Source organism: Tamandua tetradactyla, chromosome 3 (assembly GCF_023851605.1).
Source record: "Tamandua tetradactyla isolate mTamTet1 chromosome 3, mTamTet1.pri, whole genome shotgun sequence".
In the NCBI taxonomy this organism is placed as follows: domain Eukaryota; kingdom Metazoa; phylum Chordata; class Mammalia; order Pilosa; family Myrmecophagidae; genus Tamandua; species Tamandua tetradactyla.
The window spans coordinates 127,090,186-127,109,166 of NC_135329.1; the positions used below are offsets into that span (position 1 = coordinate 127,090,186).

The following is an 18,981-nucleotide window of genomic DNA, read 5'->3' on the forward strand; positions in this document are numbered from 1 at the left end:
GCAGAGGCCAGTGGCAGGACGTGTAACTTTTCTGCCCTAGTTACACCTGGCTGCTGCCCAGTGCACTGGCTACCACATACACAAATGGGTATTCTGCTGCTGGTAACTGTTGGGGACCAAATGGTACAATCTCAGCCCAGGAGTTAGTCAATCAGTCAGTCTCTTCTCCAGCCAGCTCTGGATCTAGGTGTCTCTGGAGCAGAGAGTGAAGCTGAATGAGGTAGTCACGCCCCCCCACGTACTGGTCAGGCCCCACCCCATCTTCACCTTGAGAATGTCTTCATTATAGCAGCTGTCACAAAGCAGCTGTGTCCACCCCAGGCAAAAAGGGCACAGCTGGGCAGGAGTTTTCTTTCTGTATTCTATTTTACATTATACTACATTATATTTAATTACAGCTTTGATTTTGCCTCTTGGCCCACAAAACCTAAAATGTATACTAATGGCCATTAAAAAAAATTTCCAACCCCTGATCTAGATCAAGGTAGAGACTACAGAAACTAAGAGGAATCAAAATGCGAAGTTGTTTTCAATGAAAAGAGGTAAGATTTGGCAGCAGGTTAGCCAATTCAGAATTTCACTTGATGGAAAGAAAACTGAAGCTTAAGTAAAATATGTGTTTAGAAAGTAGTGAGACTAATAATTTTTCTTAGTAATCATGTGTGAGAATACATGGTTGTCTTTCAAAAGACAATCATGCAATAATTTGAATAAGAGATCTCCTAAAAAGATCATTTATTTCCACATCAGAGCTTTCATAAGAAGCTTTCCATGAAATTTAACAATATTGTCATTTCTCCAAAACATTTTGGCACTATTCTTTCGGAATTGCCATCTGAATTTGCAAGTTGCAAGAGATAATCTCAGAGAAGGAATTTTATGTAAAATTTTAGAATAGGAAGGAAATTTGAGATCATCCTCTATGTTTTATAGGCACACACCTCCTTTTACCAAAAAGATAAGTTCATAGTTGGTTGCCCTTTGTATTAGTAATATTTACCTAAGTTTTGACTCTTTTCTAAATTATTCATGATCCAAGGATAAAAGACATGTTTCCATAAATGGTAGTAAATAATAATTAAATAATAAATCACTTGCTCTGAAAGCTATTTTATAAAGAGAAAATTGTGAAAGTTCTGAGTGAAAAAAAATTATTTCTAGGACTCTAGGACTTTTCAATAGATTGCTTTGCTAGAGAAATTCTAGTGAATTTTATGAAAAAAAGTCATGTTACTTTATGATCAAGCAAAGGACGTAGCGTTCTTTAATATGAAAAATAACTTTTGAAGTTTAATAACTTTCAATCACAAAATCATAAAAATCTATGTCTTAATTCACATTTTCTTGAATGTTCCACATCGCCCTATAAAATACAGATTTAAAATAAACTCATCACTATAAATGCTTTGTCTGAATTATAAGCCAAACTGATCTTTTAGACAAAGGAGGGAATGCCGTTATGGTCACGCTATTATTTTAGCAATAATTCTTCTCACAAAAAGATAAGGATATTATTTTTATTCTACTACTAGGATGGTAGCTAGGTCTTTTTTTTTTTTTTTAATTTCAGAGATGTGCCACAGAGAGCAACCAAATATAACAACTCCCTTTCACAACCATGTGGAAGCAACTTGCTTCCTGCCATTTCTCTTTCTTGTGATATTCTGAAGTGAAAATGAAATACAGATACTATCAAACTGTGGCTATGACAGATGAAAAAAAAAAGATACTTATGTTTTACTGAAGTGCATTTGTTTTCCTCCTCCATTCTGCAGGAAGCATCACAAACCCACAGAGTCTCTGAGAGATGGATTTTACTGAGAGGCGGAATGCTAACTTTGCTCAAAGATGTGTAAATGCCACGTGTCCAGATGGTCCTTTTGCCTATTCATAGGGAGCGGCTCAGAAACACACATGTATCTTTCTGTGGTCAGTCATGACAGATTTGTTCTAAATAAGCCACACTGTTTTGCAAGATGGCAGGGAACTGTCAGGCTGTATTTTAAGCACAAATGTTTCTGCCAGACAGACACAGCACATACCATGTGCTTCGGGAACACACACACACGGCGTTGAGCTGAGGACAGAATATGGACCTCCGTGTTGTCATTTTGCAGCTCAGATCTCAGCTCATGCTGCAGTTCCTACATGGACCTTCAATCTACATGAGGATTTCATGGCAATCATCACATATGCAGATAGACATAGATAACTAGATAGACAGACAGACAGACAGATACTACCTTTTTATCCTTGACAATGTAGGTCCCTTTGCCAAGCCTGCTTCTGCATATTTTCTCTCAAGAGTCTGTTGTTTTGGGGAGATCTAGACTCTTATCTAACTTATTTTTTACTATAGTCCTTTGTTTTTCTTCCAATTAGAGTCATTTTTCTGTCAGGAAAATTTTAATAACAGTAAAATCTAATAAGCAATTATATATACATGATGTTTTGTATGTTATCAGATAGACTACATCATCTTTGGACATTTACAATCTAAGGTAGATATCCTAAGAAAAAACCTTAAATTAATGGAGATTCATTTGAAAAATGTAGAACATTAATGTTTCACAAAAACAGCCTTGCAGAGGTTAACTGCAACTTTGGGTAGAGAACAATACTTGTCTAAATGAGTTGGTGACCAAATTGGGAAAATTCTTGGGAGTCCTGGTTGTGGGACTGGTGAGTCCCATCAGATTTGTCCTGACAGGCATCCTGAAGTCGTTTAGCAAGCTGAACACATCTTATGGGAAGAGATGACTAGATATGAGGGACGAATAGAAGTCACGGTTTGGATTGGGCAGAGGATAAAAGCATGTTGCTCAATGTAGCTATTTGAATAAAATACCATTACTCAATTAATTAATTATTTACATCTCATTTCTTTCCAAACAGAAATAGCAGGACCTGGCAAAAATACATATTTTGAACTTGGTAAGCAATAAGTGAGGAAGAGAAATTAGAATAGAAGAGAAGAAATCAAAATCGGACATGAAGTTTAGTTGCACTCAAAATATCTGCTGTAAGACCTTTCCCAGAGCAGCTTGCAAATTTGGTTTTGTGCTTCTTAAAAGACAAGTAAAATAAGCTCAGCTGCAAGTTTCAGTGACTCCAAGATAAAAGAAACTGATTTCTTTGTTTAATTTCAGCTATTTCTGATATAACATCCCAAAAGAAATTTCTCCCCTAGCTCTCATAAGGAGGAAATAGGATGCAAAAACAAGTTCTGTTAGATTTGTCTAGAGGAGTGGATCAACATACAAGTTTCATACAATTCCCATAAATATTATTTGTACAACAGAGTTTTGATTATTTTTTAAAAAGTCTGCGGTACAGATATTCTACTTAGAGTATGGACATATTTAAATGCATTAGGGCAGCAGACAACATTAGGGGTAGGGTTTAACCCTTCTATGAATTTAGGTGATAATAACCAAAACACTTTACACATACTTGAATAAAATACCATCTACTGCCATGACCAAGTTCTCCACTAGCAAATAACATCACATAGACAAATAGCCACTTGGGACTTCAGTATTGAAAACAACTTTAACATGTTTTGACTGTTTCAAAGAAAATATGCTACATGACCAATGAAACCATTTTTATTATGTCAATGCAATCAGCACTGTGGAATAGAAAAACCAGGAATCGAAATTTGGCAATGTTTGGGTATACAGGACGGAATTAAAATATGACATCTTAATAAATTATTTTAAAACCAATCAGGAAATCCAACAGTATATTTGCAGCCTGTAATGCTAATATCAAACCAGGCCTAAGGCATTTCCTGGGGGATTAATGACCAGAGGGAATTAATGGCCCTTGGCTTCACCTCAGGCCATCCACTTTCCCATCCAGTCATTAATCTTAAGAAATGTCCGGGGCCTCAATCATTACAGCTTAATTGAGATGTCATGAAAAGGGTTAAAGAAGTTTTGACTATTTTACTACATGAATACAAGCAGCAAAATGCATTTAGAATCCCTGTTTAAAAGACATGTAATTGCCTCAGATTCTTTATATTATCATAACTCTTCAAAATTGATTGGTTTTAGGTTTATGGAAAAATATGCAAATTTGCAGAGGATATGACACACTTTTCTCATTGTGGGAATAAAAGTAGTTCACAGAGAATTCATTTGATTGAGTTTGATTACTGAAAAAAATCTAATTATTTTATATACACATACAGACTTTTCTGAAGATTCGTATTGTAGGAAAGAAGTATTTGGCATGTGTGATTGTTTTGTCAGTTCACACATCCTGTGAACAATGTCTGTTTGGGGGTCCATCATTTCTAGGAAGCACTGCTATCAGGAACTACTTTTTTCAAAGTGAACCAAATGAAATAAAGGACACCTCTTTTTTACTTAGGATAAATATACAATTAGCCTTTGTGAAGTGGGGGAATAGACCAGAGACTTCTGCCTCAGCAATTTAGAAACCTAGTTCCTAAACAAAGTCTCTAATCAACTTACAAGAATGTTCCATTTATATAAGAATTTGCTGATACCAGACAAAAAGAAGACAGCTGGAGAGTGGACCCATGGTGAGAGTCGCCAATCAGAATAAAAGAAAAATTAGAAAGACTCCTAATACAGAACCAAAAGATAAGCCAACTATACCTCCTGATGTAGAAAAAGAACAAATGCACTAGAAATGAATCTCAAATAAACCCAATTGTACTCCTGGTAACTCCGATCTTGGCTGCCTGCCAATCAGGGAGGCCTATTTTTAACTCCAATCATTAGTGACCATGTTGTACATAGTTTGCTCACCAGTTTGCAAACTTTTTCATATCTTCTCATTTTGATTCTCTTCTCAGGATTCTGGAAAATATACCCATTTTGCCAGGACAAGGTATGAGTGAACAAAGGATTGACAGGGGATTTCAGTATTGCTCTCAACTAATCTGTTTCTGGGATTGTTCCTCAATCAGTTGCTCATTCACTTTTAGAGTAGCTGCATTTCCACCATCTGGAAATGCTTCAGAACTTTAAATATGAATGTTCTTTTTCATGTAACCTTAAACTGCTAATTTAAGCTGAAAACTAAGGACAATGAGATGTTATATATCCTATGTTCTGAAGAAAGCTGACTACAGTGGCTTAGGCCTCCCTTGGGTTTTATTATTAAGAAGGCAATGGACTAATTTTGTTATCTCCATCCAACATTCAGCACCTCAACTTCATCTCAGCCTATTAAAAATAACTGAAAGACTCAACAGAGGAAGAGGCAAGGAGTGGTGTAGGTCATCAGCTAAGAAAAGAGGAGAGTCCAGGAGAATCAACATCCTGAAGCTAATTGCAAGGCTGGTCTCTATATTCCCTGGTCAGAAATCTGCTTGGTTGGTGGACTTGTTGATCTACCTTGAGCCTACCTGCAAAGGAGAAAAGAGAACCCATGAGAAATGGCAGGGCAGGGAGAATAGTTGACTGAGATGTAAGAATGCAGCAGTTTTCTTTTGTGTTAAGGGGGCTTGGAGGGAGATAGGCCAGGCCATCAAGCCCAGGCCACCAAGGAGGTTCACAAAGGTTGTGGACTGTTGGTGGCACATATACCACCCACCTGCCTGTAGCCAAGCTGACCAAATAGGAGGGGAAAGCTTTGAATTTGATAGGATATTGGCATTTTAGGCTGGTCTAGACCACACTTTCCATAAATATAAATCACAAAAACGCGTAAGATCTTCCTTGAATCCCTAACCACTGTAGAAGAGAAATTGGGCAATTTCATGCTCTTATCCTTGAGTTGAGAAAGTTCAATAGATAGGTTACTCACGTAATAGATCAAGGTATGCCTTAGGACTTTGTGTCCTGAGGCTTGTCACTCTATGAGGAACTCATTGGGTCATTAGTCCTTGTATTAATAGAACAGTTAGATTCTGATATCAGGCATATACAGTTTATTTAAAGAGTCAGTCTGGTATCCTTACTTTAGAAGATTCACCAGTAATGTTTAATCCTTGGCACAATTATTATTATGCAAAAGATCCAGGAGCATAATTAATTTAGCCTTAACAAATAAAATTAATGGGGTAGTCTTATTTTTTAGTTGCTCAGGTCAAGACATTAGAGTTATTTTTGACATTATTTTCTTCTCTCATTCCCCATGTCCAATAGTTCAATAAATCTTGTAATTCTATAAACCAACTACCTTTTTCTTTACTCCCTTTTCTTTCATCCTGGTCCAAACTATTGGTATTTCTCCCCTGGATTACTGCTTTCACTCTTGAACATCTACAATTTACTTCCATCCAGCAACCAAAGAAACCCCGAAAAACTAAATTTGATGATGTCTCTTCTCTTGTCAGAGCCCTCCAATGCCCTAACACTCAGAGTGAAAAGACGAGGTGCTTGTAATAGCCTTCAGGGTTTTACAAGGTTTGTGCACTCCTCTCCTCTCTCTCTGACATGATCTTCTACTCTCTGTCCTTACCCAAATTCTTTTTATTTCGAGAACAATAACACCTAGTATATGAAGTCACTTATTCTAAGTACTTTCCCCATGTCTTATAGCTGGTAAGTGGAGGAGGACAGCTTTTATCTCAAGAAGACTGAATTAAGAGAGCCTCCACCTACTGAATCCGTATACCATATGTTGCCGAGAATATATTGATCAAGATTTGTGTCTAAATAGACAGTGTTTGCCAGGGTTTAAAACAGGTCTTTAGAGTAGGACAGAGTAATTCAAATCCTGGTTCCTTCTCCTCTTAGAGTGTGTGACCTTGGCAAATTATTTAATTGCCTGGGCTTCAATTTCCATATCTGAGGAAAGAGGATAATAACTTCCTTATAGGATTATTGCAAGAGTTAAACAATGGTTTTATATATATCCGTATATCATATCTAGCACCGTGCCAGTCAAAGAGTACATGCACAAAACATTGTAAATTATTGTTATACTTATGTATTCCCAAAGAAAATTAATTTTTAAATTTTCAAGCCTTTGCAATGCTTCAGATATAGACATTTGAGAATCAATATTAAAATAGCCCATGCTTGCAGACAATTGAATATGTCTACCACATTGTCAAACTGAAGGTCAGGAGAGAGTGGCTATTTTATTTGTCATTCTTCAAAGGATGTCCAGGACTAAAGCCTCCTCATTTTACTTATTTCTGAAATTTCTTTTAAAATAATCATTTACATTCAAGCTTATATGCTGAAATTTTTATCTTGATGCAAATGAAAGGTGACAAATTATAATCTGGAATAGCAAAGTTTATAATGGAAACAGTAATTGAACCTTAACTAGGACATTACAAACATAAAGCTGTTTTTTTTTAAGAGGAAAAAGTAGTTTGTGTGGCTTCACAGGAGGCCAAAATGGATGTGTGTCTGAAAGACACAATGATAACTAAACATTTGAAATGTTAAATGGGAACTAGCTTTTCCATTATAAAGCATAATTTTCAAATGATTAAACGATGATTTTTAGGCAAAGCCTCTTTGATTTCATGTAACTTAAATACTGGCATTTTCTTCCAGCCATATTTACTGTCCTAGCTAGTCAAAAATCTAGTTTCTGATTCTTAGGTCCTTTATCTACCTTCAAATGTTTCTAAGCCTTGATTTGAACTCATGTACTCAGTAAGCACTTGTGAATTAATTGATTGGCCATTTATTATTGATATAGCATTGCTCATAGATATTAGTGTCGGTGTATAAATGTCTAATTATACACTCTATAACACTGTTCTAAGCATATTACATTTATCAACATATAGTAACTCATTTAATCTGCATGAAAACTCTGATGGGGAGACAGTTGTGAAGATGAAGAAATTCATTATAGGGAAAGTGGGTGACATGGGTATGTCACATAACTAATGTGGGGCTAAATTCAGACAATCTGGGGTCAGAGACCATGTGTCTAGCCATTTACATCATGATAGCGAAAGCAGCCCAGATATATTGTTTTGGCCAAATATTAGAATTGCTATTTATCTTGGCAAACATATCACCTAACCATCTATTAATATTGCTAATGCCTGGTGTTGTTAAACATATGAATCATCGTGTTCCTTTCAGTTCTTTACTGTGTTCCAACACAGGCACCTCTGCCCCCACCCCAGCTCCACTCCCCAACACTTTCCCCAAGCCTCTATGGCAGGCAAACTGCCTTTTCATTTTATCACAGGACTTGATGAAACTTTTCTATTATAATCTTTTGATTCAGTCACTGTTTTTTTTATTTTTTTGAAAACATTGCATCTAGAATTATAACTTTATTCGGTTATCAAATTGTATTTACTAAACGTCAATATTGTTGATAACAATACTTCCTGAAAGACTTGAGAGCCCATTTGCTTAAAAGGTAGCAATAGTATGTAGTATTTCTACAGCATTATTCTTGGAGAGCTCTGTAACCCAGGTCACTGATCCTCAAAATATCCCTGCTTGGTATGACCTTCAGTAGTGGTCATATCAAGTAGTAGCTTCTGTAAAATAGAGATAATGAGTCATAGAGAGTAAAAGTCCCTTTCTTACAGTTAGTTTTGTACTTAAACTATTCACTGCATTATGAAGCTATTAGAAAATATATCATCATGAGGGACAGAAAATGTCCGTTGATATTTTAGAAAGTTAAATTATTGTCAACTTTGTAAAACATCTGCAAAAGTGACTACCTTTGGGCAAAAAAATTCAGATGCCCAGAGATGGTGCCAAGTGTAGATCGTGAGAAGACCACAGCGTCTGCTGTGACTTGGAGAGGGACCTCAGTGTCAGAAGTGTTTTGACTTACATCCTCCATTTATTTAGGGATAACAATGTCTGATTGTTTGGCTTGAGGCTTGTTGATAAAGGTAAAGGTAACTTTACAGTGCCACACAATTAAATGTCATCCTCACTGATGTATACTCTTCTGCATCTTTTTCATGGTTTCTATTACATTTATCCTTGATAAGTGCTAATGTATTAGATTAATAAAACTTCCTTAGAAATGACCCCAGTTAACACAGCATATCAGATGACAAAATAGCTCGTCGAAAAGTGAAAAATCCTACCCCCAAAAAACTGTTATTTTTAGATGACCACAAACAACTGGTTATGTCGGTTATTTGATAACATTCTTCCAAAAATTAAATGAAAATATAAATACAGTGAAATATTTGCCCAGTTCAACTTGGGTTTAGACTATTTCAATTAAGAACATACACAGTTTATATCCTAGTTTTAATGAGTTCTCTAGTTCTATCTATTTATTTGGTTTACGGTGTAAAGATGAACAGTTGGGTTCAGTTTGGTGGGTGCATCAGTATTTGCAGCTCTAGTTTTTGCCTTTATTTTCCACCCTGTTCACTGGAATTGATTAGACTACACTTGTTAGCATTTGTCTTAATTTCTCCTTTTTTTTTTCATTTCTTGTATTTTAGGATATAATTTTTGGCTTATTTTTTTCAGCCTACACATGAAAAGTTTTAAGAGAGGCTAAAAGATTTTTTAAGGCATTACTGTGGAAAGTCAATGCTCTTTTTTTTTTTTTCTCCCTTTCTATTTTACTCAGTTGCAGATCAGCTGAAGAAGCAGATGTTTGGTGTCAGTGGTTTTTAAAAAAGCAATTCTCACTTAAAAGAGTAAAAGAGTGTTTTATTTTAAAAGATAAAATGGAACAAGATATTTAACCCTTGCTAACATTTCTCAACTATGAATTCTTTTTATTTATAAAAATCTTATCAAAATCTACTGCTTTGAATATTTTTTCCTTCTTATTTAACCAAGGAATAATTTAGTTGGAAAGGACATAAAACTGCTTAATTGTGACAGAGAGGCTAACTGGCCTTGTTTTAGCCCTCTGTTTCTGTTGTCCAAAGCAAGTCCTCCTGATTTCTTTCTTTAAATCTGTAATCCTATGATTTCATTAAAATTATTTAAGTGCACAAGCACATTCTGATTTATTTTGGTTTATTATTATTATTTATAAAAGTAAATGAAAAACCACATAGATAAATAGCATACTTCAAACAGAATATATGCCTAAATCTTAGCTCATTATTTAATATCAAAATTTGAAATTCTTTTAAAATTAGGGACAGCAATCTCAACCAAACTATTTGATAGATCCTTTAAAAATGAAATAATCAGAAAAAAGAGAAATAGATATACATTTTAAAAGGCACAGTAACTCTTTTGTTTCTTCTTTCTCAAGACTGTATATTGACAGTATCACCATGGCATATGCAGGAATCCTTGTGATGGCAAAATCATGGACTTAATGATCTCTCCCATCCACGTAGCAAAACCTAGTGGCTTGAAATGTACTAGTCTAACTTAAACACCATACACCATCTATACATGAATTCAGATTCTTCCTATAGATACCCTCAAACTCCCAAATCTGCAGCAGAACATGGTAATTTTCAATAGAAAAAAAATCACACTGGTCAATGTGCTTGAGTTGATACCTCTGTCTTGGAAAACAGTCTCAAAGCAAGACAAAAATTGTAAACCATATTTCTTTTTAGATGTTTAAATGCAAGTGCGGGAGATAAAACATTTCTATGGAAAGGCATTAGTGTTGGATGTAATCATCTCTAATCCTTTTTACATGAACACTGGCATAGGTATGCTAATTACACAGCTGATTTGAATATTTGGGACTATCAAGATGCTTTCTCCCTCTTTGTGTAATGAGAAGCCTATCACAATCTTGTCTTCCTAACTTTGAGGGAAATTCAAGGAGTGTTGAAATCCCTTTCCTCTTATAAATTATTTTATTTCAAAATACAGCTATCATCAGAATGACAACGTCAGTCAGCTAATATATCAATAAGGATTTCTACTAAATTAGCTACATCAAAAATTAACAAAGTCTCCTTCACTCAAATACAAATGAGATTTTACAATTATCTATATCACTTCTGGTGGTGAGTCCACAGAAGTTAGCCTCTGCAGAAAATTGCTTTTTTTCTCAATCAACGTACAGCTTCTTTGTGTATACATAAGAAGGAGATATTGTTGCGACAAATGTCAAAATTATTTGTGGTCTAAGACTGGCAGTCTGTGTTACACTTCCAACAACAATTTAACACTAAAATTTCAACTTAATAAATGAAATTATCAATAGTTTATGGATGATATAATGATAATATTTCCTTTTTTATTTAAGTAAAAAGAAAACCTACAGAAGAGATACAATTTGGGCTGCTGATGTTAACAAACATTTATCAGTCTTACAAAATATCTGGCACTAGAATTTTCTAAAGAAGGAATAATGAAAGAAATCCTATCTATTTATTGAGTGTTTATCTGGGTAATGTGCTGCTCTAAGGATTTGCAGAAATTAAACTGAAAACACAGAGTTTTTAGAGGACTATTGTTGCCCAAGAGTTTAGAGAGACTTCCTGTCCAGAGGAAATCTCCGCACCCAACTTTAATTTCTTTTCTTATATGTAATTTTTTTTCTGAGTATAAAAGTAACATGCATAAGTGTTACAGGAACGTGACGTATGCAACTTACTCTCAAATGTTAAGATAACAGATAGCTGTTGCTGCTGCTGATATAGGTAGGTAAACAGATAGATAGATGATTAGATAGATAGATAGATAGATACAGATAGATAGGAAGAATTGTATAATAAATGTCCCCAAATGCTAAAAGTTGGTCAGCTGGGTATCTTAGTGAGGGGTGTGATTGCTAGGTTCTGGTGTCAACTTGGTCGGGTGATAGTGCCCAGTTGTCTGGTCGGGCAGTCACTGGTCTAGCCATTATTACAAGGAAATTTCATGGCTGGTTGATAAACCAGAAGGCTGGTTTATTAAATCGCCAGTCAGTTGATTGCATCTGTGGCTGACCACATATATGATCAACTAAGGAACAAGATAATCCAATCAGCTGGATTTGACCTAATTGGTTGAAGACTTTTAAGGGGCAAGAGAATTTTCACTGTTCTTAATCCAGTGAGACTCCCCTGAGGAGTTCAGTGAGACTCTTCATTAGAGTTGCCAACCTCGCAGCCTGCCCTATGTGTTTTAGACTCTTTTGTTCCCACAGTTGTGTGAGATACTTTTATAAATCATATATTTACAAGTATCTTCTGTTGGTTCCATTTCTCTAGAGAACCTTGGCTAATACACCTGGTATATTGGAGCTGTATGTATTGTTTTTGTATTATTTTTGAAACTTTTATGTACATTTGATGTTATTTCAGTATCAAAAGTTAAAAAAAGTAAATAAAAAATATTCTTATTAGCAAATTTGTAAAATTCAAGGAAGTCCAAAGAGGATATATTTACTCATAATATCACCCCTCCAATTTAAATACTTTTCTCAGTCTGGGAGATGCATTATCCTCTTCCTTCATCCTTTTACTTTCCCTCTTCTCCTTCCTTCCTTCTACCTTTCCTGCTTTTCTTCTTCCTTCCTTTATCTGCATATTTTGCTGTACTTTTTTATTTACACAAATAGTACACTGAAACATTTTCTAGCATATATTTTTAACATATTTTTAAATGTTGCATAAAGTCCACCAAGTAACCATTTTACTGCATTCTGGGTTCAAGAACCACCTTTTCAGTAGCCTTTGCAATATGTGATCCTGTGGTAATTTAACCGTGATAGAAACTATTCTGGAGGAAGAAATGTAAGAGAATTAGGTTGTCAGAGGCTGCTTGTTAGACCGTGGGAATTAGACTTTCTCAGCTGAGGTGGTGTTTCACTTTGCTAAAGCTACCAGAAAGCAATATACCAAAAATGGATTGGCTTTTATAAAGTGGATTTATTAAGTTACAAGTTACAATTCTAAGGCTGTGAAAATGTCCACATTGAGGCACCAAGAAGAGGGTACCTTCTCTCAAGAAAGGCTGATCAGGTCCAGGATTTCTCTGTCACTTGGGAAGGCACACGGTGATGCCTGCTGTCCTTTTCTTCTGGCTTTTGGGTTCAAACAGCAATGTCAGCTCCTTCTGCATCTCAGACATCTACATCTTGGTTTCATCTCTCTGCCCTCTATGTCAGCTCTGAGGTTGCTCTAATTTTTTCTGCCTTTTAATTTCTACCTACAGGGCACCAGTAAAAGGATTAGAAGCCACCTTGAATGGGCAGGGTCACATCTCTATCTAATCAATAGGTCTTCCCCCCTCAAGATTGCATTAAGTTTAGAAGAAAATGGCTTCTCTGGGGTACATAATAATCTCAAACCACAGGTGGATACCATAGTTATCTCCCAGAGATGAATAAAATGACTTTGGGATTTGTATCTCCTTTTTTGGAAAGGGTTTGAGGATGTCATTGAGTATACAAAGGATATTATTGAGTGGAAAAATAAAGTGGTTTCTGTCATTATAATGGTAGTCAAGTTAGTGCAGAGGAGTGTATATAGATGCTGAGGAGCCAAAGTCTGGACCTTCATGTTTATTGCACTGTCACTCTCGGCTTCAAACCCACCCTTCTGTACTCGGCTGTTTTTTTGACACTGCGGCTGGTACTCTTGAAACCATATTTATAATTTGCCAGATGGTCCCCCTTCGGCTCTGCCAATAAGAGGCACTAGAGAAAATCTAAAAGGCTGGATGAGGAAAAAGGGACTTGTTCCTTCATGTTTTTTCCAACTTTTCCAGGCACAACTGATTCCAGCAGTAGTAATTGATTGCAGTTTGCAGTTTTACCACATTATTATAGCCAACCTCAGTTCATCCCTCTCAGAAAACCCAGCACCAATCTGTCCATGCTTCATCCGAAGAGGACTGAGTCCCAGCTCTGTACAATTTTTCCTGTAAGCTCTTGAGCACCCAGTAAGTACTAGTTAAGTGGTGCTTCCTCCTCAGAGATCTGAGTCCAAGTTTCACGGGCCCTCTTCCAAGCCCCTGCATTAGTTTAACTGCAGGAAATGTCCCCCTTTGCCATTTTAATTATTTAATACCAGTTAACAATTTTTTGTTTAAATTACTTCTTTTACATTATTTGGTGTAGTTTCTGTCTCCTCAAAGGACACTGACCCACAGAGTGGCAGTTGAAAATGAAGGAATGTATGCTACCACTCACATTATCTTCATTGAAGAAGAGATGGGGATTAAGAATGCAGTGCTAGAGAACAAGGAAAGACTTGCCTGTGAGGATAATCTGAGAAACTGTTGCATAACCCAGAAAAACCAAGTTCTTTAATCCTCGTTCAATATTGTTGGGTGGGATATATATATATATATATTTTTATTAATTAAAAAAAGAATTAACAAAACAATTACAAATCATTCCAATCTACATGTACAATCAGTAATTCTTAATAACATCACATAGTTGCATATTCATCATTTCTTAGTACATTTGCATTGATTTAGAAAAAGAAATAAAAAGACAACAGAATAAGAATTAAAACAATAATAGAAAAGAAAAAAAAAACAAAAACAAAAACAAAAAAACTATACCTCACATGCAGCTTCATTCAGTGTTTTAACATAATTGCATTACAATTGGGTAGTATTGTGCTGTCCATTTCTGAGTTTTTATATCCAGTCCCGTTGTACAGTCTGTATCCCTTCAGCTCCAATTATCCCTTCTCTCTTTTTTTTTTTAATTAACGGAAAAAAAGAAATTAACCCAACATTTAGAGATCATACCATTCTACATATGCAATCATTAATTCTTAACATCATCACATAGATGCATGATCATCATTTCTTAGTACATATGCATTGGTTTAGAAGAACTAGCAACATAACCGAAAAAGATATAGAATGTTAATATAGAGAAAAAAATAAAAGTAATAATAGTAAAATCAAAACAAAACAAAACAAAACAAAACAAAAACCTATAGCTCAGATGCAGCTTCATTCAGTGTTTTAACATGATTACTTTACAATTAGGTATTATTGTGCTGTCCATTTTTGAGTTTTTGTATCTAGTCCTGTTACACCGTCTGTATCCCTTCAACTCCAATTGCCCATTACCTTACCCTGTTTCTACCTCCTGCTGGACTCTGTTATCAAGGACATATTCCAAATTTATTCTCGAATGTCTGTTCACATCAGTGGGACCATACAGTATTTGTCCTTTAGTTTTTGGCTAGACTCACTCAGCATAATGTTCTCTAGGTCCATCCATGTTATTACATGCTTCATAAGTTTATCCTGTCTTAAAGCTGCATAGTATTCCATCGTATGTATATACCACAGTTTGTTTAGCCACTCTTCTGTTGATGGAGATTTCGGCTGTTTCCATCTCTTTGCAATTGTAAATAACGCTGCTATAAACATTGGTGTGCAAATGCCCGTTTGTGTCTTTGCCCTTAAGTCCTTTGAGTATATTCCCAGCAATGGTATTGCTGGGTCGTATGGCAATTCTATATTCAGCTTTTTGAGGAACCGCTAAACTGCCTTCCACAGTGGTTGCACCATTTGACATTCCCATTTGTTGGGTGGGATATTTTGTTTAAGTTCTTTCCATGGAGATTTGTGACTCACTCAAATGTGAGGGGGACCTTTTGACTAGGTGGTTTCCATGGAGATGTGACTCCACCCATTCAAGGTGGGAGCTTATTGGAGTACTGTAAGAGGAAGCCATTTTAGAAAAAAGCATCAGAGTTGACTGAGCCAACAGAGCCAACACAAGACCCAGGCATTTGGAGATGCAGAAAGAAAAAGCCCCCAGGGAATTAATTCTGAAACAAGAAGCCAGGAGAAAGCTTGCAGACTTTGCTGTGTACCTTCCTAGCTGAATATCATCTGCCCTTTCTTGAGTCAAAGTATCTTTCCCTGGATGCCTTAGCTTGGACATTTTTATAGCCTTAGAACTGTAAACTTGCAACAGAATAAATTCCCTTTTTAAAAGCCATTCCATTTCTGGTATATTGCATTTTGGCAGCTCTAACAAACTAATAAAGAGAGACAAGAACTGAACGTAATAGCAACAGTTGAGAAAGAGAAATGCAAGTATGCATCAATGGAACCATGAAGCAAAATGTTTGAGAGGGGTAAAAATAAAATTATTTTCTGGAACTCTGGAGTTTTGATGACTTACATTTCAGTGAAGGTGGAGTCCTTCAGATTGGAGGTTAAGCTTTAGAAACTCTTACTGGTGTATAGCCCTATGTTGAGAACATCAGATGGTCCATTAAAATGAAGACTGTGGCAGTAAGAAAAGCAATATTCATGTGAGGTCAGTCCACTTGTGGGGGCTTGGTGGTTGGGACTAAGGTTGTTCAGTATGTTCTTTAGTTGTAAGTTCATTGCAGATTTTATTTGTGTTTCAATTGTATGGCAGTAAAATGAACTGAGATTCTCATCCCATACAAATGTGTAGTATGTTTTCACTGAAAAATAGTATCTATTTGATGTCATACATCTCCAAATAATAAGGAGAACAAAATAAGGCTATGGTTTTAATTAATAAAACCAAATAGAATTTCAAAGTTAGTGATTTAGACTTTTCTGTAATACAGTGAAGCACACTTTGGCAGAATTGAATAACACTTCACCCCTGTATGGCAACATTCCCAGCTGCAGACTGGGAATAATCATTTCACATTTTTGACAAATCATAGCTAAGCCCCACCAATGAAAGTATGTATTAAAGTGCAAAGTAGACTAATTGCCATTATCAGAACTGCTAATGATGTACTTTGCTGTATAATAAAGAAGTAATATAAACAAGAATATAATTTTAATTGACATTGCAAGCAGTGTGATTAAAATTATAATAATTTTCACATAACCTATAATTTTTATGGATGATGTTCCTTTGGAAATGGTTTCATTTTGGAGACTCATATTTCCTTGCTTTGATTGAAGACCCGACCTCTGCAATCAAATCCTTAAGCAGTTTAGCATTTTTAATTCTATAACTTTTAAAATACATTTTTCTAATCAACTAATATGTGCCCAAATTTTCATATATGTTATTTCCATGAACTGTCACAACAATAGGGCAAGAGAATAATTGTTCGTTATGTTTTTTATTTTCCTAAAGATAGACATTGGACTTAACCTGATTGTTACTCAAAAGTTCATGCTCTTTCTACTGTATGCACTGCTTCCCTCTGATATCACAGCGTCCATTTTTGTCTTGGAGAATACAGGTAAAGATGGGAAAATGTGAAAATGATACAGTACAGATGAGGTTACTCAGGCCCCAGAGAATCCATTACTTTACAAGGTGTCTGAGATTGTCTCAGAACTGAATCTAGATCCTAGGTTTGCTCATTCCCAGTTTGGTTCTTGTATCATAATGTCGAACAGCTGGATCTGAACTTACTTCAATGTGTTCATGATTTCTAATGCCAATGTCACCTAGATACAGTTTCTGAACCCTTTGATGCTGTCTTATTGTACCCCAGACACACTGACATGGTGGCTAAAAAACATAGCGTTTTAACTTGGGATTCTAGACACACTCGAACTGATAAAGATGAGGAAACCTCAAATTCTGGGGATGAGGAGGAGTGTCTGATGGTAAGCGCCACTGGATTGTGCAAATAATCATTTCTAGGTTTCATTTAGTTTGTGACTCCCTATATCAGGATGGGAGAGAATTGAATTCTTCTGAATTAAATAATGGGAAGGATATTTTAAAAATTGTTTGTTGCTACCAGAGTGGTTGTGGTGATGGTTCTAAGAGAGGAAAAGAGAAGTAGGTAGTGAATAGCTGAGTAACAGAGCAGAGTAGCCAAAGATTTTTAAAACCCAGAATTTCTTCTTTTCAATCTTAGTTGTTTGCATTTCTATAATGTAAAGTCCCTCTATATATTTTGTAAAGTTTGCTACACTCACAAGGGCCTTGTATAGAAAGGTTTTTCTGTATGGAAATTAAGGAGAAGAGATATATATTTTTAAGTAATTGTGAAGCATAAATAAAGAGCAGCCATATCTGAGCATTTGAATAAGAGATGGTCAGCAGAATTTAAGGATACCTGGAATTCGAAGAAATCTTTAGGAATGCACTATGTTTACATAGGACATGGAATGGAAATTCTGTTAGTATTATTTAGATATTAAAGAAAAAGTATAGATCCAGCTGAATCAGGGTTAAAAGCTATGAGGGTTAGATATTCAACAAATAATTTTGAATAGTAATAAATACTATTTATTTATAATAAGTAATATTTAATGAGCATATATTAAGATCTAGACACTGTTAAAAGCACTTTGTATGTATTAGCTCATTTAACTCACAAAATGGTCTTGTAAAATAAGTCCTGTTATTGTCTTAATTTTACAGAGGAGGATATTGGAAAAGCGAGATTAAGCAGCTGTATTAGTTAGGGTTCTCTAGAGAAACAGAATCAATAGGTAACACTCACAAATATAAAATTTATAAAAGTGTCTCACGTGACTGTGGGAACACAGAGTCCAAAATCCACAGAGTAGGCTGTGAAGCCTACGACTCCAAAGGAGGGTCTGGACGAACGCCACAGGAGAGGCTCACCAGCCGAAACAGGAAGAGCCTGTCTATTCTGAATCCTCCTTAAAAGGCTTTTGGTGATTAGATTAAGCATCATTCATTGCAGAAAACACGCGCCTTTGGCTGATTACAAATGGAATCAGCTGTGGATGCAGCTGACATGATCATGATTTAATTCTATGAAATGTCTTCATCGCGACAGACAGGCCAGCACTTGCCCAACCACCACTTGGCCAAGTTGACACATGAACCTGACCATGACAGCAGCTTAATCAAGTTTGTCTGATTTAAATAGCTTGCAGTTTATAAGTGGTAGACCTGGGATTTGAACCTAAGCAGTATGGCTCTAATTTAAGAGGATTCAGAGAAATGTAAGAGCAGATTCTAGAAATGCATGCAATTTTTAATTGTGATACTTTTTTCATCTTCATAATATATTCTTAAAGTTAACAACTGAAAAAGAAAATTATTATAGCTATATACCATATATTTTCTAAACTTATGCATGTATTTTTAGAAAGTGTTCTAGTTTGCTAGCTGCCGGAATGCAATATACCAGAAACGGAATGGCTTTTAACAAGGGGAATTTAATAAGTTGCTAGTTTACAGTTCTAAGGCTGAGAAAATGTCCCAATTAAA

At 35.7% G+C, this 18,981-nt stretch overlaps 1 long non-coding RNA gene across 4 annotated transcripts in view; it reads right to left on the reverse strand.

Moving 5' to 3' along the window:
* The window catches only part of LOC143676341 (uncharacterized), a 136,844-nt gene that overhangs the window by 95,513 nt on the left and 22,350 nt on the right, over positions 1-18,981 (reverse strand). For 3 of the 4 annotated variants that reach the window (XR_013172018.1, XR_013172017.1, XR_013172019.1), the window contains one exon: positions 5,115-5,386. The exons of the other annotated variant lie outside the window; for it this stretch is intronic. This is a non-coding gene — a long non-coding RNA (uncharacterized LOC143676341). Of the gene's footprint in view, positions 1-5,114; positions 5,387-18,981 lie in introns of those variants that run through there. 4 annotated transcript variants of the gene reach the window in all.